This window comes from Silene latifolia, chromosome 11 (assembly GCF_048544455.1).
Source record: "Silene latifolia isolate original U9 population chromosome 11, ASM4854445v1, whole genome shotgun sequence".
Taxonomy (NCBI): Eukaryota; Viridiplantae; Streptophyta; class Magnoliopsida; order Caryophyllales; family Caryophyllaceae; genus Silene; species Silene latifolia.
The window spans coordinates 22879980-22906157 of NC_133536.1; the positions used below are offsets into that span (position 1 = coordinate 22879980).

At 42.2% G+C, this 26178-nt stretch overlaps 1 long non-coding RNA gene across 3 annotated transcripts; it reads right to left on the reverse strand.

Moving 5' to 3' along the window:
- Positions 1-14706: 14706 nt before the first annotated feature.
- LOC141613267 (uncharacterized) lies at positions 14707-17768 on the reverse strand. 3 transcript variants are annotated; one of them, XR_012529234.1, is made up of 3 exons: positions 17457-17768; positions 16635-16750; positions 14707-15071 (listed from the first exon to the last, which is right to left on the reverse strand). It is a non-coding gene; the product is annotated as an uncharacterized LOC141613267 (long non-coding RNA). The 3 variants fall into 3 exon arrangements; XR_012529232.1 differs by having other exon boundaries at positions 16635-16726; positions 17457-17763; XR_012529233.1 differs by having other exon boundaries at positions 16635-16715; positions 17457-17762.
- Between the last annotated feature and the right edge of the window lie 8410 nt (positions 17769-26178).

A 26178-nucleotide genomic window follows, 5' to 3' on the forward strand; every position in this document is an offset into this window, starting at 1 on the left:
CTTTCCTCTTTCCTTGGTCTTTGTGCCAAAATCAAAGGACAACAATTGACCGAGACGGAGGGAGTATAAAAGTTATTATTAAAAGATTTCGTTTTACAGATAAAATTGTATAAAGTCACCTTATCCATAAGTATTTGTGATATTTTTATTCGAATGATAATGTTAAAGTTGAAAAGTATTTGAATGATTTGCATGCTATTAATTCGAAGGATAATGTTTTGTGAAATGTTCAGTAATAAAGTGATTTTAGTCTAAAATTGCTAAACGATTCAATTGGTTTAATTTAGTTGGGAAATCAAATTCTATGAACTCAATCTTTTTATCTCTATTGATTTTTCATAATTAATTGATTTCTCATTAATAGAGTCATATGTATTACGGGCCTTGGACTAGATTTGGTTGTATTACATCCATCTCATATTTCAGTGTTCAGTGATAGTAAGTCCGCTCTTCAGATTGCTCAGACTCCGATGTTTCATGAACGTACCAAACATATAGAGATCGATTGTCATTACGTGCGTGATGCCATCCAATCCGGGCTCATTGCCCCCTCGTTTGTGTCTACCAAGGTTCAACTAGCTGACGTACTTACTAAAGCATTTGGTGTTTCTCAGTTTGTAACTCTAGTTAGCAAGTTGGGCATATTGAACCCCTATGCTCCGACTGCGGGGGGGGGGGGGGGGGGTAATAGAGTCATATTTATGGCCTAGTCCAAGGCCCGTAATACGTTGTAACCCTAAGCCTCTTATGTATTATATATTGATATGAAGTGAAATGGAAGAGGCAGGCAATTGATTACCAATCTTAACACTCATTTTTTTGGAAGGATATTGATTTCAATTAGACGATGATAAGACCATTCTTTTTTGACCTATATCATAAACAAATTTCTTCCCCCCAAAATGTAGCACCTCGTTACATATCCCTTATTTGGATAATTGTATCACTCTACTATTCCTCCAAATAAACTTCCTTAATCAAATACTCTGATTTTTTTTTTTAAAAAATTGTTCCAATTATCTCTTTCTCGACTTTTTATAAGAAACAATCTCACGATAAATGTACGTAATTCAGATAGAATTTTAGTAATTACCTTTAAAAAAATGATTATTTTGAAATAAACAACACTTCATCAATCTTACAATTTGAGACACTATATTATTAATTTATAAGTACAAATTCTTGTTTAAATTGGATTTTAAGATTGGCCATATCAGTCTTAAGCTTGTCATACATATACAATAAGAGCATATTTGACCGGTTTCAATTTTATGACTGTTCCGGGTGTAATTCCAGAGCAAGTATAGTTACCACCCTTGGCTTGTTGAATGATGTCTTGAGTTGGATTCTCCTTTGGTCTCAATCGTTCCTCACGGCCTCTCCTGCAACAAGGAACGAACTGAGGGCTTGGCTTTGTGCCAAGCGTACTCACTCCGACGCTCAAGTCAGTAAACTTAAGAGATAAGTTGTTACTTGGCTGAATGCGTATTGTAGAGAGATAAGGAAGATATTACCAGGTGAATAGTGTATTTAGGTTTAGTTGTGGATTAGTTGGGATCCTTTCCTCAGTGAAGGTTGAGGAGTATTTATAGGCTTTCACCTTTTGTCACGTAGTGGCCAAGTGGCTAGCAGGTGGAAAGACTGATCTACCCCTCGGCCGAGGGGCCTATGGCCGGCCGGCGGATCCTGTTGCCTCACCGCCGAGGGGTCTTGGATATGAGTACGCGGATATGTGTCCCGGCTGGCAGGTTGCCATGCCGAGACCCAGGCTGACGGGCCGATGGGCTGCATCGGCTAGAGTGTCCAAGTTGTTGACTTGCTGTGGATATCTTTGACCTTGCTCAATCATGTTGACTTGGTCAGCGGTGCAGAATATGCCCCATCAATTTGCCCCCAGCGTAGTCTATGCCGTGGTATGGGCTCCGATGTATGTTTGAGCGTATATTCTGCGCAAGTAATTTGTAAAAAATTTTCTGCATCGGCTTCTTCTGCGGCGGCTTCTTTTACCTCGGCCTGGTCTTTCTTAGGCCGTACCATATCCCCCTCCACATGGATGCGTAAAGGGCATCCGATGTGGAAAAGAAAGTGACGCCGCCGAGACCAGGGGTTGAGAGTGCTTAGGTTGTTTTTGATTGCCCCGTGCCGCCGCGCTTTTTAGCTTGGTTGATTATGTGGCCGGCGGAGAGCGGATGCTTGGGAGTTTGTTGAGGAAGGTGAATAGGCAAGGAGATATGAATAGGCGTGTTGAAGACGCTTGGTCACTGTTGCATTGATTGACGTCTAACTGTTGCAACGATTGACATCTCGTGGTTGCATGTCCGACACGTGTCCGCACGCCGATTGGTTGACGCTTCATGGGTCGTTCTCCGATTGGTCCTTCTTCATGGGCTTTTCCCTATAAATAGGCGTTATCCCGTGAATTTGGCCACCAATTTCATTCTCTAAAATTTTCCTCCGAACTTTCAAGGGTTTTCTTCGTCTTCGATTTTTCGAATTGTTATTCCTACGAGTGTTTTCTTTAAGGTAAACAAACAAACTTCCTTCTTATTTTGTTAAGTAACTATTGCTATCATGTCTTCTCAAACGCTGGGGCTAGCACTTCGCACCGGGGTGCTAGGTCTCCTTCTCCTGAAGTTGATCCTCGAGTTTTGGAGGAATGGGATGACTCCGATGAGGTTGATGACGATTTTGGTGATGATGCTTTGAAAAGGCTTGCCCTAATGAGGAGAGGCGGCGCGTTATGGATCACGGCGACGCTTGTAAGGTCACCTTGACCGTGCTTGGACCCATAAGCTTGCCCGTTGTTCCGGCGAGAGACTTTTCGAGGACCATTTCTTCTTTGGCGAGGGGTACGAGGTCGTTATTCCTAGAGAGGGTCAAAGCGGTCTGTTGTTCTCCCCAGGTCATACTTGGTGTATACATGCGGCATTTGGAGTACGGGCTCCGGTTTCCGCTAAATGAGTACGTTATGGCTATCATTAGGGCCATGAACGTTGCCGTTGCCCAACTACACCCGTTGGCCATGAGGACCATAGTCGGTTTTGTTTGGCTGTGTCTCTTCAAGGGGGAGGCCCCGACGGTGAATTTATTCCGCCAGCTTCATTATCTCCGCCATCGATACCTAACCGTGTCGGATGGTACGGTGTGCAAACGGAGCATGGTTATGCTTCGTGACAAACTTACCTCCTGCAAGGACTGGAGGGATCGGTGGGTGTACGTTAAGGTGCCGGATGATTATCCGCCGCCTCGCTTCTTCCAAAGACCGGTTAATTTGCGGTGCGAGACTAAGGCAGAGCGTGACAAGTGGGTTTCATACAAGAAGCTCAAGATGGATGCCACCGTGTCTACCTTAACGCGGATGAGAAGTCGGCGATGAGGCTCTTTGAGACGGATGAGAGTGGCTGCCGAGAAGATGGATTCCCCGACGCGAGATCATTCTTCGGGATGAGCCGCTTTGCTATGTCGGTCTCATACCTGCCCTAGCGCGGGGTGAGTGGGGTCGGTGCAAGGCCCATCATTGCTCTCAATGTTCTTGTTCTTCGAACTTTGATTTATTTCTTCCACCTAACTCCTGCTTTGTTTCCTTTGCGACCGCTTTGGGCGGACTGGACTCGAGAATATCCTCCGGAGGATGGGGCTGCACAAAGATAAGACCGTTGCTAACTTGCATCCCAAGGCTCTTACCCATGACCGCAGGACGTCGCCGAATGAGCTTATGGACCAGGCGAACAGACGCTTGAATGCGGTGGAAGCCCATGCGAGGGTCGTTAGTCAAGTGCCGCGCCGTACGCGAAGAACAAAGTCTTCGGCGGTGGTGGCGCCGACATCGCCTCCACCCCCATCCCCCCTGTTCGAAAGGAGACGGTGGAGATTGTTTACATCTCTAATGGGGATGATTCGACGAGGAGGAGGGGTCTCCCCTTGTCCGTAAGAGAAAGCGGACAACCTTTACCGCCGCCGTTGCTTCGGCCGACGAGGAGATGTGCCCTTCGGCCAAGAAGGCCAAGCACGATCGATCTATCCGGTGGCTCGGTTAGCCGATTCATCAGCGCTGCCGATGACAGCTCTTCGGCATGTCGATGTATGTTGATACTGATGCTTTCTTTTAAATTTTGTAGATCAGCCGCTGTCAGTCGCCGCTCCTGTTGAGCAGCAAGTGAGTGAGAAACCCGCGCAGGCTGATCATGACGTCGCCATTGGGTCCTCATCCCAGAAGGTTTCCCTTTCCCGACCGCAGACTAGCGGTCGAAATGTCACTGTTGACCCTTCATCCCAGAAGGTTTCCCCCTCCCGGCTCGTGGCGGAAGGTGCGAGGTTGGTCGAGGAGCTGGCGAGGTGGAACGAGCTGGTCGGTGCTCGCATTATAGAGCAAGAGAAGGCCGTGGCTCGATCCCGCTCTTGAGCTTGATGTCACTAAGAAGGTGGCCGCGAAGGCGAGGCCGGATCTCCTTAATGAGCGAGAGGCTTAGGGGAGGCCGAGAAGGCGCTCTTGGGCCGAGAGAAAGCTCGGGGAGGACGCCGAAAAGGAGGTCCTTCTTTGAGAGAGCCAAGGCCGAGGCTGCTGCGCCGAAGCCGCAAAGTTCTTTGGAGAAGTGTGACCTTGTTCGAGGCATGCCGACCTTTATCTCCAAAGAGAGGAATGAATTTAGGAGCAAATTTCGAGATCCGGGGGAAGGTGATCCGGAGCAAGGAGGCCATCATCAGGCAAAAGGAGGACGACATTGAGATGCTCCAAACCAAAATGCTCCCCGACCCGTGTTCCGACCCGGATCCGGCCGAAGCACCGCCAGGGAAGTAATTGAGGAGCTTTTTCCTCTTGAAGGTTCCTTTCCGTGGGACAAATACGACAAGCTGTTCGACGATAAGCTCGAGGCTAAGGAGAAAGCCGTGGAGGAGAGGGTCAAGAAGGCGGCGAGAGTGAAGATAGAGCAAAAAGCGGCCGAGGAGGCGGCAGCTATCGCTGAGAAGGCCAAGGCGGCCAAGGCGGAAGCCGATTGGGCAAGGGCAGTTGAGGCTGCTGAGGCTAAGGCTGCTGAGGGAGCTACTGGGTTGCCCCTTGAAGAAGGTGCTGCTACCGCTGCTGATGGTGAGCAACGGCAGACATAGGGAGATGATATCCGTAGCCTTTTGTCTTTTGGTTTGTCCTTGTAATTTCTTGTAATTCGTTGAACATATTTTTTAATAAGAGCTCGTTTCTTCTGCCTCCGGCCTGGCCGAGGTTTTTACCTTACCTCTTTTTCTTGCGCTAGTGTTTGAGCCTCAACTGTACTTTTAGCGTCTCTGTCTTCGTCTGGGTTGTTATTAATTGAGTGTCTCTTTTGTTTCCGCCTCGGCTTGGCCGAGGCAGTCTAGAGCGCGTATCTCAATCGTGTTAACGCTTCTAAGGCATTTTGATTGTTTTGCGAGTATTAACTGCGATGGTCGTGATTGCCGCTCTTGTCGGTGTGACAGTGTGAGCCGGCATCTGCTTCTTCATGAATCTGCCGTGGCGTCTACCACTTGGAGTGACTGCGACGGCGTCCAACCTCTTGGGGTGACTGCCGTGGCGTCTACCACTTGGAGTGACTGCGACGGCGTCCAACCTCTTGGGGTGACTGCCGTGGCGTCTACTACTTGGGGTGACTGCGACGCGCTGTTTCTTCATGAGATCGCTGCCGTGGCGTCTACCACTTGGAGTGACTGCGACGGCGTCCAACCTCTTGGGGTGATCGCCGTGGCGTCTACTACTTGGGGTGACTGCGACGGGCCTGTTTCTTCATGAGGCTAGTGGCGTCTACCACTTGGAGTGACTGCGACGGCGTCCAACCTCTTGGGGTGACTGTCGTGGCGTCTACTACTTGGGGTGAGTGCGGCGGCGCTGTTTCTTCATGAGATCGCTCTTTGTCGGTATGACAGTGTGAGCCGACATCGCTACGGATAAAGATCGCCGCTCTTGTCGGTATGACAGTGTGAGTCGGCGTCTGCTGCTTCCTAGCGGCTGGGGGAAGAGTGAACATTTTGATGGAATACTTGGATGATTTTTCATTTAGGTAAAAACATGCGTCGGGGTGCCCACAGCTGTTTTGGACACCTCCGCCGCTACATAGGTTATTCCCGAGATTACCAGCGTCCTAATGGCCTCGTCGAAGGCACAACGTCCTAGTCGGCGCTAGTTACATCCATGAGGTCGCCCTCCTGTTGTAAGGATAGACCTTTCCCTTTCTCTGATTTCTTGGCCACTTTGAGGGATTGCATGTTGCATCCTCTGGCGGCTATCTGGACGTTGACCACCTCGTCATTCTCGTCTTTGGAGATGAGCTTATGCGCCTCCCCCCGGTCTGAGACATACATCAGTGTTAGGGTCCGGATGGACATCACTGCGTCAGCCTCGCTCAGGGTGACTCGGCCTATGAGAACGTTGTAGGCGGACGAGCCGTCGATGACCACGAACTCAGCTAGGACATTTTTAGCCGCATTCTTTTCGCCGAACGTCACCGGAGTCCGATTGATCCCAGTGGTACCAAGCCGGCCCCGCAGAAGTCGTATAGTGGGTTGGTGCAGGGGCTCAAGTCCTTGACTTTCAGGCCGAGGCTGAGGAAGCACTCCCTGAACATGATGTTCGTGTACGCGCCTGTGTCAATCAGGCACCTCTTGACCAGGTGGTTGGATATGTCCAAATTGACTACAAGTGGGTCGCTGTGAGGAGCGATGACTCCTTCGTAGTCCTTCCTTCCGACGGTTATATCGGGGATGTTGGAAGCGGGGATCGCTGTGTTGGGCACAAAGTTGATGGCCTGATATAGCTCGTTCAGGTGCCGTTTGTGCCCATGAGCGGACCCTCCGTTCTCGTTGCCCCCGATGACAACATGGATCACCCCTATCCGTTCGAAGACGGATTTCTTACCCGAGCCGGCGTCGGTCTTTTGGCCTTTGGCAACGTACTTGCCGAGGCTCCCCTTCCGGATCAGCTCTTCAATGGCATTCTTTAGATGCCGGCAGTCGTTGGTTAAATGGCCGGTGTGGCCGTGGTACTCACAGTACTGGCTCGTGTCACCGTCACTTTTTGGCTTGGGGGGTCTCTCCCACTTTTGGCCCTCGCTTTTGCTCAGGGCAAAGACCTCGGCGGCTGATACGACGAGAGGGGTTTTATCACTATACCGCCTCTGATGGTACGTTCCCGAACTCCACCCGGCGCCCGTCGAGTCCTGTCTCCTGGCAGGTTTGTCCGACCGTGACCTATTGTTCTCACGGCGTCTTTCGTCGGTCCGTGACCCGTTGTTGTCACGGCGTCTTTCATCCGGGTTGTCCTCCCGGTGACTCTTCTTTTCTGAGTGCTCGGCCTCGCTGGGGCCTACCCAGGTCTTGTGATAGTCTTCTACCTTGATGGCCTGGTCGACCATCTTTCTAGCGGCGTCCAAGTTCAGTCCTCCGCACTTGATGAGCTCATTTTTCAAGTCTCCCCTTGGGAGGCCCTTCATCAGCGCGAAGGCTGCCAATTCGGGATTAATTTCTCGAATCTGCTGGACCTTTCCGTCGAACCTCTTCACATAGCTTCGTAGAGACTCGCCCCCCTCCTGCTTGATAGTTAGGAGGTCCGATGTCTCCACGGCCCTTCTCTTGTTGCAAGAGTACTGGGCTAGAAAGGCGTCTCTTAGGTCGGCGTAATAGTATACCGAGCCGTCGGGAAGCCCCTTGTACCAACTTTGAGCCATCCCATGCAAAGTTGTCGGGAAGACTCGGCACTGCACCTCATCGGGCTGTTCCCATACCGACATGTAAGACTCGAAAGCCTCGGCGTGGTCGGCCGGATCACCGTCTCCCTTGTATGATAGAGGTGGTAACTTGAGCTTAGTTGGCACCTGGACGTCTAGGACGTAGGCGTTGAGGGGTCGTCGACCGCGTATCGAACGACGCGCGGCGATCGGCTCCTCGCATTCCTAATCCGGCTCCTCTCCTCGTAGCGGGAAGGACTTCTTCTCCGACTCGGACTTCTTCTCCAACTCTGCTGAGTCGGACTCCTCTGGTTCCTTTGGGGTAAGCCTCGTTCGTGTTGCGGGGACGCTGTCCTCCCATGAGTGCGGGAAGGACTTAGGTCTACCACGCCCACTTTGGGCTCCCCGCGACTTGGGCGGGTCGGCTTCTCCCAGGTGCTCCGTTCAAATTTCTCGAGTCACGTTTCGGGCCCCGGTCTCTGGGCGTTTTCCGCCGCTCTTGTCGGCGTGACAGTGTGAGCAGGCGTATTACTAATTAGGTCCAGGACCATCTTTAGTTTTGCTATGTCAACCACGTGTCCCATGATGGTGACCTGGTTGGCTGGCAGCGGTGTGTCCGGCATTATTGGCATGCCGAACTCCGGTTGGATTACCCCGCCGGTGGAGGGCTGCACGACTCCAGAATTGTTGAAAGTGTCATCGTGGTAGAATGCGGTTTCGTCGGTCACGACTGCGTCTTGTTGTTTTGACATCTTCTTAGCTTTTTGGGTGGGTTTTTGTTGTTTTTTTTTTTGTTTGGGAATGAATGTGACTAGCTTCTAGTGTCTTTTCCCACAGACGGCGCCAATTGTTCCGGGTGTAATTCCAGAGCAAGTATAGTTACCACCCTTGGCTTGTTGAATGATGTCTTGAGTTGGATTCTCCTTTGGTCTCAATCGTTCCTCACGGCCTCTCCTGCAACAAGGAACGAACTGAGGGCTTGGCTTTGTGCCAAGCGTACTCACTCCGACGCTCAAGTCAGTAAACTTAAGAGATAAGTTGTTACTTGGCTGAATGCGTATTGTAGAGAGATAAGGAAGATATTACCAGGTGAATAGTGTATTTAGGTTTAGTTGTGGATTAGTTGGGATCCTTTCCTCAGTGAAGGTTGAGGAGTATTTATAGGCTTTCACCTTTTGTCACGTAGTGGCCAAGTGGCTAGCAGGTGGAAAGACTGATCTACCCCTCGGCCGAGGGGCCTATGGCCGGCCGGCGGATCCTGTTGCCTCACCGCCGAGGGGTCTTGGATATGAGTACGCGGATATGTGTCCCGGCTGGCAGGTTGCCATGCCGAGACCCAGGCTGACGGGCCGATGGGCTGCATCGGCTAGAGTGTCCAAGTTGTTGACTTGCTGTGGATATCTTTGACCTTGCTCAATCATGTTGACTTGGTCAGCGGTGCAGAATATGCCCCATCAATGACAAATATTGTCATCCTAACAAGGGAGGGGGGGGATTGGATTTGAAAATTTCGAAATTTTAAGTTAAAATTTATGATTTTTTTCGAGATCTCTCTATATTACTTCCTCCATTCAACTCCACTCTACCATCTTTCCTTTTTCATCCATTCAAGTTCACTCTACCTATTTCCTAAAAAGGAATATCAAATAACCATTTTGTCCTCATACCCCATTACTTATTTACAATATTTGCCCCTTATACCCCACTACTTCTACATCAAACTCCACCCTTTTCCACTCATACCTCACTTAATTACATTATACCCCATTATTTATTTACAATATTTTCCACCTAACCCCACCCTTCTTAATATTTGTGCAAAATACAAATAGGTAGAGTGGAGTTGAATGGAGGAAGTATTACCTTTTCGTCCTCGTTGACTTCAAATCGTGACTCCGCATCCTAATACATTAACCTGAAAACCATGGGCTTAGGAAGTCGGACCACAGGGTCACAGCCAGCTCAAATATATCAGTATATGGCGTATATTATTGAATATAATAATCAGAGTCAAAGAGTGAGAGCATCAATTGGGAGTCGTAATGTCTTAATGTAAAGCAAGCATGTTAGTGTTAATCGTTAACCCCTTTTTTCCGCAGGATTTAGGGACCTTAAGTTATAGGGAAGAACAATTAAACAAACAGCTTAATTTTGACTTTATTATCTGTAATTAGCAGTTAGACAGCTACCAATATGATTCCTAGTACTTACTCTCTTAATTTTTCATCATTAGTTTACTATTTTGGATCAGCTAACATGCATTGCTAATCAATTTCACTAGTTTAGTGTTATTGGTAGAATGGTAGTTACCTCGGTTTTAGTAGTATTACCAATTTCGACGTTGACTGTTAACCGTCTGCTCCGTTTCATCTTGTTTGGTACGTAAATACGGAGCATAGTAGACTAACCAGTATAGGCCCCATGCAATACATGCACGGTATTTATAGAATTTTACTTTTTAGTATACTATATTTACAGAGTGTAAATTAACCGCTCATTATTTTTTAACGTTTTTCATCATTATATTTTGATTTGAGAGAAAAAAAAACAATTTAACTAATACTCACAACATGAAATGTGTATTTTAATGAAAAAAAAGTTTTTACACAGATTTAATGATATTGTTTTATAACTTTTTTAATAGCATATCTTTTAACTACAACTTATCTTATCGAGAACGAAATTTTTATGATAAAAAAACCTAGAAGCAAATCTTAAATGGGGAATTATATTGAAATCGGAAAGAAAAAAAAAATTATATCAAAATAGGGGAAATATTTTAGGCGGAAAACTTTAAGTTTTTCCTATTCATTTAGTATAGAGGGGAAATATTGATCTAATTATAGTGGCGAGCGCTAATCCCCACCACTGTTCAACTATTAATTGGATCTTTATGCATTGTGAATTTGTGATTTGGCTCCATTTTAAATGAATTTTAATGGAAAAATGAGATGACAGTATTTGTTGGTACGTAAATACTAGATTAAGAAATATTAAGATGAATTCAGATTAAAAATAAATAAATTGTACGGAATAGTTGTTAAGAAATCATCTCAACAAAAAACTTAGGCTTATAATTAGAGTCTTAAAATTGATTTTATACTTTGAAAAATACTTGTATCTTCTTGGCGGGCGTCTTTCTTACGCTTAAAGTCCTCCTCATTTGATTGCAAGGACATCCTCTCAAAGAACACAAGTATTTTCCTTATACTCTAACAGGAGTATTACTACTTCATTATCATCTGTCATTTTATTATCAGACAAGTAAGACTGTTACTACGTGCTATTGATAATTTGATACAGTTAGTCTTGCTGAAGACGGGTCGGAGTAAGTGACGGGTAATGTCACTCACAAAACGGATAATAAGACGGTATGACAAAAAATTTCCTTGTGGATTTTAAAAGAACATCTTTGTCATCTAAAAAGAGGTGGGGAAACTCCAAAAGGCAAGCTAAGTGGGAGCAAGTGAAGCTGGAGCCAGCTATCGAAAACAGCCAACTAAATTACAGTTTATAAAACCTTCAATCACTCAATCTCACTTTTACACCATTCTCCCGCCTATATTCTCACACATTTTTTTTAGTACACAAATTCTCATTTGTGACGGACGCTATCCGTCACAAATGAGAGACGGGCCAAATCGATACCATATTGTATGAATATGGATAAAAATTAACCCATATTTATATTAATTAGTTTATAGCTGATTTGACAATACCAACAAAACAAATAATAAAAAATAAAATAAAAAGACAAGATGGGAGCTTTCCCATACAAGGCAGACGACATCACATCTCTTTATTTTTTCTCCTTTGCTTAGCTAGTAACCACCATCACCACATCTCTCATCCAATTGTGATTTTCAAAAGCCAAATTTATTCCTCCTTCTAAAAACATCATCTTATCAACATCAAAATCTTCGTCTTCAACAATAATCCAAAATAACATGGTAATATTTCCATCATGATCTTCATCTCCTAGTTTCCTCAAGACAATGGGTAAAAAACAATGACGAAAAAAAACACTCCCAAAGAAGCTTGCGAAAAATTCAATCGAAGGTAAAAAGTTGATTATTGTGTTGATTTTTTTTAATTTATGTAGAAAGTTTAAATCTTTATATTATTTTTTACTCAAAAATTGATAATTTTATTAGGTTTTTGTTTGATTTATTTTAAAAAAATTTGAATCTTTTGTGTTTTAATATGTAGATCTGGGATTGTAATGTCAAAAACAGTAGATTTTATCCAAATTAGAGAGGTTTGAAATTATAATCTTACTTTCATTTGTAAAAAATGGTCACATAGGTTTAATTATTAATTTTTGTGGTGTATTAATTTTTATTTCATTTGGAAAAAAATCTTAGTTTCAAAATCTTAGTTTCATTTGTAAAAATTTTAGCAATTTTTTATGGTTAATAATAGATTTGTTTGTGGTGTATTGCTAATTCATTTTCCTTGTCATGTAGAGGCGCTAGACGCCCGCCGTCGTTGTTAGCTGCTGGCACACAAAAGAAAAGCAAGAGACTGATATGCGCGGAAGATGGTATGACTGTAATCTGGATATATTTGCTATAACCTGAGAAAAATGTGACCTCCTTAGTGTTGATAATGTGACCACATTTGCGACAAATGTACCTATATGTTTGACCTCCTTATTAGGGTTATGTACCTCTGTTTTTGTGGTATGACCTGGCCTTAACAGGCTAACATTTATGCTTAAAACATGGTCACATATGTTGTCATCTTTAAAATGTGACCACTTTTACGATTAAATGTACCATATCTCTCTGATGAATAAATCTTAAGGTTCTAACATATCCTTGTGACATGTCTTTGTGATGAAATGTGACCACCTTAATGTATGAATATACCAATATGAACACATCTTAACATGGTAAAATAATAGACTAGATAATCAGAAATTGGTAACACCAAAAATCATTATATTATTTGTACATATCTTTGTTAAGGTGGTGACATTTTCAAAAATCATGTACATGTCACCATGTTTGGTTTATTATGTTTACATGTTAAGATTTGAAGTGCTAGTTAAAATGGTAACACTGAACTCTAAAAGGGTTACACTAAACGATAAAATGGTAACATATGTGAAAGATTAGTAGCTGACAAGATAAACCAATTTTCAAGCTTTGGTTAAAAGGGTAACACTGAACACTAAAATGGTCACACTGTACACTACAATAGCAACATATATAAAAGATCAGTACATATGACAAGAGCAACCAAATTTTAAACTTTGGTTAAAATGCCAACAATGAACTCTAAAATGGTAACAGTGCACGCTAAAATGAATCAAAGATATGTACCTATGTTTGAGGAAAGTATCAATATTATTAATTTGTTAACATAATTAGTGAATGTGACCACCTTATCATAATTATGTAGCTATCTTAGTCTGATTATTCAATTGTCATCATAATAACATATTTGTTTAATCATGGTCACATATTTGTTTAAAAGAGAATGTGTCACAATGTTACCATCTTAGTGTGTAGCAGCACAAGCTAACATGGTTACATTGTGTCATATTGTCTTATGTCACCACGTTACTACATCAATGTTACCACCTTAGTGTGTATCAACATAAGTTAACATGGTTACATTGTGTCATATTTTCACATGTCACCACATTCTTCAATAAATGTTACTATTTTAGTGTGTATCAACATAAGCTAACATGCTTATATTGTGTCATATTTTCATGTCACCACATTCTTCCATAAATGTTACCATTCTAGTGTGTATTAACATTAGTTAACATGGTTACATTTTGTCATATTTTCTCTTATCACCACATTCTTCAATAAATGTTACCATGTTAGAGTGCATCATATAAACTAACATGGTTAAATTGTGTCATATTGTCTTAAAGTTCCAAAGATTGTTATTGTGGTTACATTTACACGTAAGGGGGTAACATTTAGGGCATACAAATGTATATGTCATCACTTATGTTCATGCGAAAAAACATATGTTTAAATGCTAATAATGGTAAACTTGTGACAGTTTATCCGAAACGAGACATCGTCTATGTCAGTGACACATTCAACAAAATGCCATCAATTGGCGTCGTTCAATGTTGACAGTTATGAACTATCTCATCACAAGATGTCAGAATGTAGCTGACGCAAGAGTCGTTGTGGATAAGCTGTTTATTAAGGCTAATGAGGACGTTCAATTGTTACTTTCTAACCTTAATATGGAGGAAGATCAACCAACCGTAGATGAGACCGTGCCTCCTATTCTTGACCCCTTACGTTGTACGACAAAGGGGCGCATTCAACGAAAAAAAAGGAACATGGGCCAAAGAAGAAGGCTAGGAAAGGGACTGAAGTTCAGAGTACTATGTATCAATATTTGCTCCATATGTTACCAATTTAACTAAGAAATGTATAATGCTTGCTTTTTTGGAAGATTTATAAAAATGTAAGTTTTCCTAACACAAATGACCAAACATGATCACATATATGTTACGGTTGATTTTGTGACCACCTTAACTAAGGAATGTACCAATGTTATGTTTTAAATTATTCTTAAATGTAAACATAATAGACTAATGATGGTGACATATAAGTGATTGTTGAAAATGTTACCACTTTAAGTGAAAATTGTACTTATGTTTGCTTTTGTTAAAGGTCATAAAAACACAAGTTTTGGCAACATAATGAGTAAACATGATCACATATATCTTATAGTTGAAGTAGTGACCATATTAGTTGAGAAATGTACCAATATTATGTTTAAAATTATTTTTAACATGTAAACAATATAGACTAAACATAGTGATGTATAAGTGACCGTTGCAAATGTGCCCCCCATACCAAGGATATGTATCAATATTTTTTTTTGTGTTACAAATTATTCTTAACTAATATAACACAATATAATAAACCTAACATGAAAATGTCATCCCCTTACCAAAGATATGCATTGTTTTTACCTAAACATAACATGATAACATCTCCTTGATAACGTGATAACATTTATGCACATCTTCAAAATGTTACTACATTACTGCTAACACTGTCACCACATTTGTCTACATATGTCATAACATTGGTACGTCAAAACTCATAAGGTGGTTACAAAACAAGGATTGTTTTACAATCCCTAACACCGTGAATGACAAAAAAGGTGTGACCCAAAATATTACATCATTAACAAAACCACCAACTACTAAGCCTTTATTATTACAAACCGACAGTTACATTAACGGGATGTGCGCCTTCTTCATTTCTTTTTGCCAGGCTTTGGGGGATGGTTTGGACCTCCTGGTGGATGATCTTTAGCACGGGTGTACCTCAGCTCGTGTGACGATGCATTTCTACTGCTATTTGACGATGTAAGCGTGAGACCAACCTACACATCAATAAATATATATTACATTCAAGTCCATTGTAATATGTATCACATGCTAAAATAGGTACATCGACTTAATTAAGATCATCACATTTTCACTACTAAAAAAATATATGTCACCATGTTCTAATTATTCATGTCACCGTATTAAGCTAAGCTGATTACACTACTATAATGTTCGACTCACTTAAACACATCTACATATCACAACTATAATAGTCACATTTTAACAATAAAATAATAACATTCTTAAACTGAAACACTTAAATAAGAATGTCACCATCTTTAGTCATAATGTCACCATATTAGTTCAATATTTTCTTCCATAAGTCCACCGCATAGTCAAAACGATCAAGCACATAAGAGCACCAGTCCATGTATGGAATGGCAGCTACATTTCTGAATTAGATTATTGCTATAAGAACACTCATGTCACCATTAATTCCAAAAATGTTACCACTTTCAGATGCTGTTACTTATAATCAAGCACATCCAAAAACAAATATGTCACCATGATCTAATTATAAATGTCACCATATTAAGCTAAGCTGATAACACTACTATAATGTTAAACTCACTTAAATACATGTACATATCACTACTAAGATGGTCACATTTGAACACAAAAAATATGTCATCATACTTCCTAGTTATTGTTACCATTTTCAAATGCTGTCATATATAATCAACCATATCCTAACATAGGTACATTTACAATAAATATGCTGAGATAGTCACATTTACAACTATAAAATATGTTATCATTTGCCTACTTATTGTTACCATTTTTTTAATGCTTCACGTTCCATCAACCACATCCTAAAATAGGTACCCCAATTAATAAAGATGATCACTTTTCTTTTTATTATTAACAGACATGTCACCCTTTCAGAAGCATACATGTCACCATCTTAAACTTTACTTTTAACACTACTCTAATGTTCAACTCCCCTAAACATACCTACATATAACAACTAAGATGGTCACATACTAACACTCAAATATATGTCATCATACATCCTAATTATGGTTGCCATTTCGAGATCTTCATTACTATAAACAATAACATCATCAAATGGGCACATCAGCTGACCAACATTATGACATATTCCCAACTAATATATTTTTATAAGTGACGCCATATGTGACCATGTTGTAACCTTAGATGTTGCCTTGTTCAGCTTAGACGAACTCGAGCAACAAAATGGTGATAAAAAAACTCTGATAAGAAGATTACACTTTTAACTAAACATATGAACATTTTATAAGTGATATCATATGTGACCATGTTTAAACCTTAGATGTTACCCGGTTGAGGTTAGACGACTCAGGCAAAAAAATGGTGATAAAAAAACTATGATAAGAAGGTTACATTTTTAACTAAACATATGAACATTTTATAAGTGACACCATATGTGACCATGTTTTAACCTTAGATGTTACCCTGTTGAGGTTAGACAAACCCAGGCAAAATAATGTGATAAAAAAACTCCGATAAGAAGGTTACATTTTTAACTAAACATATGAACATTTTCCGAATACATGGTCACATTTTCAACTTACCGTCTACTATGCTTGCCTGTCCCTTGCTCTTCTTTCTGCCACTCATTGCAGCTCACATTTTTACAACTTTGTCAAGTACATCTGCATTTCAACTACGATAGCATGTCCTTTACTGTCTACTATGATAGCATTTCAAACATGGTTACATTTCGAAAATAAAGTGATAACATTTTTAACACAAATCATATGTCACCATTTTCATTCATTGATGTTATCAGAATAACATTCATTCACACACATTCCAACTAATATGACAACATTTTAAATACGGTTACATTTCGAATCCAAACAAACATATTATGTAATGGTTACATTTTAGTCTAAGGTAATAACATTGTTATAGAAACTCTCATGTCACCATTTTAATCATACATGTTTTCACTTTAGAGGCTTTGGGGTAAAATCATACAACTCGTATAATAATTACATTTCCTAACTAATGTGGTTAAATTCTTAACACAACCATATATATCACCATATTTGTTCATATATGTAATTATAAGAGATTTTGAGGTAAATTCAAATAAACATAAATATAATAGTACTATTACAGAGTACAATGATGTTATTCTCTTTCTCACCAATTTTTTGTTAGTTTGTGCAGAAATGTTAAAAAGAAGATGAAGTTGTAGAGGAGAGATAATATTAATTGCTAAAAAAACACCACTAAAAACGCCCATATTTAACATTAAGATCAGATTTTAATATTAAATCAATACCACCATCATAACATCAATAAATGTCCCAGTTTTTTACAAATAAAATTAAGATTTTAAGATAAATTACGACTTATAAATTAACATAACAAGTTCAACACAATACCTTCGGTTTTCTTGGGTAGAGTTGAAGATGTTATCACCTTAACTGGGCCGAGTTGAAGATCTTGATGTCGAGATGAAGATTGCCAGGATGAAGATAGGAGATGAAGATCTTGATGAGGGAGATAAAGATTGTGAGATTTTGTTTTTTAAAGAGATGTTGATTTTTATTTTAGGTCAAAATTTTATTTATTTTGTATTTTCACAGAGAATAATGAACTAGAGAGAAAATTGAGTTTTGAAAAATGAAGGAGAGAGGAAAGTGAGAAAGTGACGGAGCAAAGTACTCAATCAACTATTCTGAGCTACAGCATGGGGAACTCCCCTTTTTCTTCTTTTTATTTTATTGAGTTTTGTCAAATCAAGTGGAAATATAATAATACTAATATCAGGCCCACTAGTATCCATATTAGGTAATATGGTATCTATTTGCTCCGTCTTCTCCTTGTGACGGATAGCGTCCGTCACAAGGGAGACTAATTGTTTTTAGTATGTTTTGTTTTATTTTCTCTTTAATTTTAATTTCCTTTTGTTTTTGTATTGCATTCATTTTTGATGCATGTGTATTGTCCATATACTTCACATGCTACACTTCATTGCGAAGCTTTAATGCCTATGTCAAGTGTATATGTCCCATGCTTGTATAGACATTCTTAATTATTTGCCTTTTGACTTGTGTACCATACTCTATCATTAAGGCCTAAGGGCTAATCTTAAATCTTAATCATTGTTTGCTTAAAGATAATATTTTCAATGGAGGGAAAAGGCCAGTAATACATTTAAGAGCGGATAATTATCGAAACTTATGATCTAGGCATCTAGCGTTTATAAGTAATCAACTAGTTCTTTTACCCGTGAAAATCACAGAGTCGTTTATATTTAGACCTATGTATGTGTGGTTTAATTTTTTTGCACATTGTATAATACTCAGGAATTTTTTATTGCTCGTAAATAATACGAAATTTTAATTTTTTTGCCACATGGCCATAGCTCGTCATTAAGCAATTAAAATTGTTAAAAGTTCAGACAAATTTTAAATATTCTCTAAGTACCACAAAGGCACAAACCCCGATTTTTCCTATACGTCTTGCATGTTACTAATGTGATCCCACTCTGCCAGTACGTCATTTTTCAAAAGTGAAACAAACAACACATATGAACAATAACATTATTGTGATGTTATTATCTTGTCACAAACTTACAACATGACAATTGCTGATGATAACTTTGCAATTTGATCCTTTATTGTTGTCAAAGCACGATCTTATTATAGAAGTTGACTTAAATGAGCAAAATTTAGAATCCACTAAAGTTATCACAACAATCTTCAAACAATTTGCAATCATATAATTGCGTTACTCCTATAGCTCTATATTGCTTTCTGGCCTTGATTATTATTGCCGCCACACCATCACCGTCACCGCAAGTGTTCCTCATATTCCTCATTCAAGTACAACAATGGAGTTGGAATCATTCAAATCTGCAAAAATTAAAATTAACGTTGAACAATTACAATGTTAAAAGCAGAGAACCATATCAAAGAATATAAAAGGTAAACAAATGAATGAGACGGAAGAGTATTACACTAAACCATAAGTTACACTAAGATTGGCTAGACAACTCGATCACCTTACGCATAGAAAAATAAAATGAGACTTTTAAATCTAAAAAACTTGAAGCAAACCTTGTAAAGATGCAATTTAAATCTGATAAGAACATACCAAATTAAATTACTCACACCGCCACATATGCCAATTACAAAGCGCAAAGAAGCAAACAAACAAACACACTTTCAAACGAATTGGAACTATTTAACGTTCTAATAATTTTCAATTGACAATTAAATTAAAGAATCACTATGGGAATATTAAGGAGTGAAAGACAGGAGAGAAGGCGACATACCAAATACTATGGAACGGATAGAGAGCCGATTTCAAGACCCATGGCTAAAGACTTTGCATGTTCTTGCGTTAATTTTATACTCGTATTGTGTAACCGTCCATTATCAAATTTCAATCGTCATCCCAATGTGATGGTGTAATAATTTTATGGTGGACTAACCGCTTGAATTTTAAGGAAGGTGAATTATAGAGTAATTAACGTGTTTAGTTAATGGCCCATTAAAGTAAAGAAATTAAGCTAAGCAATTTTTATTGCCGTTTGGAATGTCAAACATCAAGATTTAAGGGTGTCAAACTCTCAATACACTCAATAGTCAATAGTCCTAGAGATGGTTTCACGTTGTTTATTTGGTTGCGCCACGTGGCAGTTAAGGTGAGACTCAATATACCCTTTTTATATTATTATTATATAGATAGATGTGGCATAGCGTTAATGACGTGGCTTTTTACAATCACACGTAGCTTTGTTGACGTGGACTTTATGAGCCATTTTAGTTTAGGCTTTTAATAGTATTTTATAGATATCGGTGGTTACCAATAATACAAAATAAAACTTCATTTTTGAGATCGAAATAAACGTGAACCAAGAGCAACGACTTTTGTTCATGGCCAAAACAAAATGCTTACGAAATGAGTTTTAACGGTCGACTTTCATAATCAATAACATTATTATCATGCAGATTGCAGGCATCACCATTTATACTCATTTTCTTGTAGTACCTTTCTTGGCCTGTGGTTAAGGAGTTCGGATCCTTGTCCCATTTTCGTGTCTCATCTTATGTCTCATTATTCTCTGGATCTCTCTATATTTGTCATATCAGCAATAACCATTAAAAGTAATTACTTAGATATTAAGTATTAAAGGACGAGGTTTCAGTAGATTAAGACAGTAAAACATAAGATGAAACACGAAAATGGGACAGAGAATTCAAACTAGTGGTTACAAAGGGTAGGCATATAGGTATTAAGCTTCCGGGCTTGATTAGCTAGAGTTGGCGTACGGTACAAAAATGTGCTATATATTCCAATATTACACGTTGTTTAGGTAGCTTAAGCCCTAGTGACGAGTGTAATTTTCACTCTGTAAGCATTATTTTATTATATGTTCTTAATCGTCGACCCATTAATTGTTTGGAGATCTAGCACTAATATCAAGATCTCACATAACGGGTCGCTTGAAATAGAGGTAATTATTATCGGAATAATATACATAAACAAGAAAAAAATAAGAAGAGATTGTTAGTTAGTGACGGTTGTGGAGGGTGAAAATAGGAGGTGAATGAGGAATCCTAGATCGGTGAAACCGTAAACCAGCTGACAATTCCAGAACTTCAAACTTGGAACTCGGTTGTTTCAAACACGTTAATAACAGAACATACGATCACCGTTCACCATATACATACCAATTGACAGTTTATTCAACGAGGAAATTTCTTAATACCTTCATGTGTGATCTAACAATTTGAACACTCAATCCCAGTTTCGATCCAAGGTCAAGACAAGTTAAAAATGGGCACGACGACGAATGATACCAAGACATCATAACGAGTCTCAATACCACCCATTTAGAGGTGGCAATTGAATCAAATTTGGTCGGGTCAAGCTGGCTTGACTTATATAGGTTCGGATCATACCGGGTTAGCTTACCCTTTTTATTTGGAGTGAGTTGAGTTCAGGTCAGACCATTTCGAGTAGATTGATGTATCGAGTCGAGTCGAAACGGATTTGGGTCTGGTCATTATCGAGTGTAGTTACTTTATCTCATTACTTCGATTTTTCACCATTTATAACTTTAGTTTTCAAGCATCATTTGGTTTACTTCGTTATTAAGTCAAACGTATCAAACTAAACACTAGATCACTTTCATTTAGATCAATATTAACCTTAATAATTATCAGGTCGTCAATCTTATGGGGTCAAGTTCAGGTTAAGTCACTGTCCAGTCATATCGGTTGTTGGGTCGTAAATGGATTTTCGGGTTCTGGCGAGTCGAATTTCGAGCGGGTCGGACCGGGTTTGTTGGATCGAGTCAAATTTGTCAGCTCTACTACAAAATAACACGTACTTGTGATTAGGGATGTCATTGGAGTGACCGAGGCGATGATAGACGACTAGACGTAGGTTTCTCCGCACCTTGTGCCCACCAAGCAATATACCCATACCCGCCTCACCAGGTGGAAATCTACCCATACCCGCCCAATTTATTACCCACTACTATCTTAATTTTATTCAATAAACCAAATATAGTTTAATCACTACAAATTTCAAAAAAACTTCATATTATGTTTATGACTTCAGATTTTCAATAAAAAGTTTTTAGAAAAAACTTTATAACCGTCATAATAATATTATTTTTTCAATAATAATGATGGGTAAACATAGACCGAGCAAAATTAACCAGCGCCGACATCCCAACTCAAGATCCAAACTTGATCCGAGCCTGAATTGACCCGGCCCAGTATAATCCGAGTCGAATGTTTATTGTTGCGAACTGATTATTATCCATAAATAAATTTGTTCCGGGCGTAATTCCAGAGCAGATATTTGTTACCACCCGTTGCTTGTAGAATGATGTCCTTGGTTGAATCCTTCTTGTCTTTATCGTTCCTCTCGGCCTCTCCTGCAACAATGAACGAACTGAGGGCTTGGCTTTGTGCCAAGCGTACTCACTCCGACGCTCAAGTCAGTAACTTAGGGGATAAGTTGTTCCTTGGCTAAATGTATATTGTAGAGAGATAAGGAAGATTATACCAGATGAATAGTGTTTCTTAGGTTAAGTTGTGGATCCTTTCCTCAATGAAGGTTGAGGAGTATTTATAGGCTTTCACCTTTTGTCACGTAGTGGCCAAGTGGCCAAGTGGCTAGCAGGTGGAAAGACTGATCTACCCCTCGGCCGAGGGACCTATGGCAGGCCGGCGGGCCCTGTTGACTCGCCGCCGAGGGGTCTTGGATGTGAGTACGCGGGTATGTGCCCCGGCCGGCAAGTTGCCATGCCGAGACCCAGTGACAGCCGATGGGTCGCATCGCTAGGGCGCCTAAGCCGTTGACTTGCTGTGGATATCTTTGACCTTGCTCAATATGTTGACTTGGTCAGCGGTGCAGAATATGCCCCATCAATTTGCCCCCAGCGTAGTCTATGCCGTGGTATGGGCTCCGATGTACGTTTGAGCGTATATTCTGCGCAAGTAATTTGTAAAAAATTTTCTGCATCGGCTTCTTCTGCGGCGGCTTCTTTTACCTCAGCCTGGTCTTTCTTAGGCCGTACCATATCCCCCCTCCGCATGGATGCGTAAAGGGCATCCGATGTGGAAAGGAAAGTGACGCTGGCCGAGACCAGGGTTGAGAGTGCCGGTTGTTTTTGATTGCCCCCGGCCGGCGCTACTTAGCTCGGTTGATCATGTGGCCGGCGGAGAACAGATGCTTGGGAATTTGTTGAGGAAGGTGAATAGGCGGAGAGATACGAATGGGCGTGTTGAAGACGCTTGGTCACTGTTGCATTGATTGACGTTCGACTGTTGCAACGATTGACATCCCGTGGTTGCATGTCCGACACGTGTCTGCACGCTGATTGGTTGACGCTTCATGGGCTGTTCTCTGATTGGTCCTTCTTCATGGGCTTTTCCCTATAAATAGGGCAGTTATTCCGTGAAATTGGCCACCAATTTCATTCTCCAAAATTTTCCTCTCTCTAAACTTTCAAAGGCTTCTTTGTCTTCTATTTCTCAGAGTTGTTACTCCGGCGAGTGTTTTTCTTCAAGGTAAACAAACAAACTTCTTCACTTTTTATTTTGTTAAATAATTATTGCTATTATGTCTTCTGCTGACGCCGGGACTAGCACTTCTGCGGCGGGGGGTTCCCCGTCGCGTCTTGATGGGGAGGGGATACTAGACGCCATCCCGATAAGGTTTGGGGGCCCTAGGTCTCCTTCTCCCGTAGTCGATCCACCAATTTTGGAGGAACGGGAGGATGAGGGTGACGATGCTGATGAGGATGAGGGGACTCCTTCGATGGTGGGAGGTCTGTCTATCCCGGATCATGGCGAGCCCCGCACGACCGGTCTTGACCGTGCTTGGTCCCATAAGTTCGCCGATTGTTCCGGCGAGACATTTTTCGGAGGCCATTTTTCCTTCGGTGAGGGGTACAAGATCGTTATCCCTAAGAAGGGTCGAGCGGTCTGCTGCCCTCCACCGGTCACACCGGTGTGTACATCGGGCACCTGGAGTATGGGTTGCGGTTTCCTCTGAATAAATACGTCATGGCCATCATCAAAGCTATGAACGTCGCTGTGGCCCAACTACATCCGCTGGCCATGAGGACGATAGTTGGCTTTGTGTGGCTCTGTCTTTTTAGGGGGGAGGTCCCGACAGTCAACTTATTCCGCCGCCTTCATCATCTATGGCCGTCAATCGCTGGTAAAGTGGGTTGGTATAGCGTGCAGGCGGAGCCAGGCTTCGTCTCCGTGTCCAAACTTACTTCTTGCAAAGCCTGGCAACGGCGATGGGTGTATGTTCAAGTGTCGGAGGACTACCCCCTGCCTCGGTCTTTCCAGAGCCCTGTTTACTTGCGGTGTGAGAACCGGGAAGAGTATGAGGAGTGTACTTCCCGGGGTAAAGTTAAAATGGACGCTTCGATGGTCCCTCTTACTGAGGATGAGAAGCGGGCGATGCAGCTGTTTAATGCTGAGAAGGGATGGCTGCCCCCGACTCAGATTATTCTCCAGGATGAGCTGCTCTGCCACGTCGGCCTCATACCGGCCCTCAGCCAGGGTGAGTGGGGTCGGTGTGAGGCCCATCTTTACCTGTCATGCTCTTGTTTCAGAGTTCTGTTTTACTTCTTCTATGTAACCTTTGTTTGATTTCTTGCAGACCGGTTTGGCCAGGATCTGTCTGAGAGGACCTTGGAGAGGTTGGGGCTTGACAAGGACAGGAAGGTCGTTAGACAAAGATCCTACGGCCGACTTGCGTGATCGTAGACCGTCTCCCAACGAGCTCATGGATAAGGAGCAAATCACCGGATCCGGCGGCCCAGCAAGGGTTCTCGGGGCGTGCCAAAGAGAACAAAGAAAGCGGCGTCCGGGTTGGCGGCGTCGGGCCGGCCTACCTCTTCGACCCCAAAGGTGGTTCGGGAGCTGTGGAGGTCATCGAAATCGCTGATGGGGCGGTGACCGTTGCTAAGGTCCTTTCTCCTCCGAAGAAGAGAAAAGAGCCTCCGTCTGCTTCCATCGTTGCCGGGGAGAAGACTGACTCAGCCGGCCCTCGAACGAAGAGGGTCCAGACTGGTACGGATCTAACTTGTGGTTCGGATTTAGGCTGGTTCGTTGGACATCCCAGGGCACGACCGGCTTTCTCGATGTGTCAATGCATGGTGACATGGATGCTCTGTAAATTTTTTGTAGATCCTCCTTCGGCAGGTCCGCTCTCACCGAATCGGCAAAATAGGGAAGCACTGAGAAGGCTATTGAGAAGGCGGGTGACAGAAATGTCATCGTTGACTCCTCAGCCCAGCAAATTCCTGCCTCCGAGCTTGTGGCAGAGGGTGTGAAATTGTATAAGAGGCTGGCGAAGTGGACCCAACAAGCCGGCTCCTACATCACGGAGCAGAGAAAACCATGGCCCAAGTCCGCGCCGATCGCGAAGCTTAAACTTGACCTCTCTCGCCGCAAGGGGGAAGCCGGGAAGGCTAAGTGATCTCTTCGCTGCCAAGAAGCGCGTGGAAGAAACTGAGAAGTTGCTAGCGGCCGAGAGGGCCAAGGTTGAGGAAGCTGATGCCGCCACTGCCAAGATGATGGAGGAGCGGGACAGGTTCAAGGATGGTTACGACGCCGTGGTTGCCAAGGGGGAAAAGTGGAAGGATCTGTTCCACAACCAGGCGGAGGCGCTCAGGGACGCGCAGGCTGCCCTTGCTCAAAAGGAGAAGGATATTGCAATGCTTCAAGATGATCTCCTCCCTAAAATGTGCGCCCAATTCCGGGACCAGGCCGAGGAGGCGACCAGGGAGGCAATAAGAAGGCTCGTCCCCGAGGGCTCTTTCCCGTGGGATAAATTTGACCAGCTTTTGGACGAGATGGCTGATGCTTTTGCGGAGAGGCGGGCTGCGAGAGAAGGCGGAGGCGGCGAAGGCGGCTCAGATTGCTGAGGCCAAGGCGGCCTATGATGCAAAGGTGAAGGAGGGTGACAGGCTAAAGGCACTTGAAGATGTCGAGCCCTCTTCTGAGCCGGCCACCGAGGATGCTGCTGCTGCTGATGGAGGGCAGCAACAGGCATAGGGAGACGAGCGGTTGTGGACAGCGGGCCGCCCACGGGGGCGCTTGGTGAAGGGGCTCGAAAACAAGCGTTTGCATTTTGTAAGGAGTCGCCACCAATTTTTATGGGAAATTGGAACCGTTCGAATACCTCGCGTCATGTCAAGACACAAAGTAATGACATGAACACTAAGCAATCGTTACCCTTAGCATTCTATGTCTAGAATGACTCTCGTGGATGCCAATGAACACGGGTGCTCACGGAGATCTGGAGTAAGGGGTGAGGGTACGTATTAGGAGGCTCTTTTGATCGAACACCTAATCCCGCCCGCCTCGATAGCGGCCTCTACTAATGATTAGGGAAGTTATTCGTACTTGATATACTGTCGGCTATATGCATGCAATGCAACATCCATAGATTAATCCTAGCATGTGAGAATTAGACTAAGTCGGTTGAACAATTAATTAGCATACAATTAAGTCGAAGTAGGATTTAATGTTGATTTACATGTGGAAGCATACAAACAAAGAAAGAAATACAATAATTATGAATTACAATAATGAAAATTACAATAATTACAAC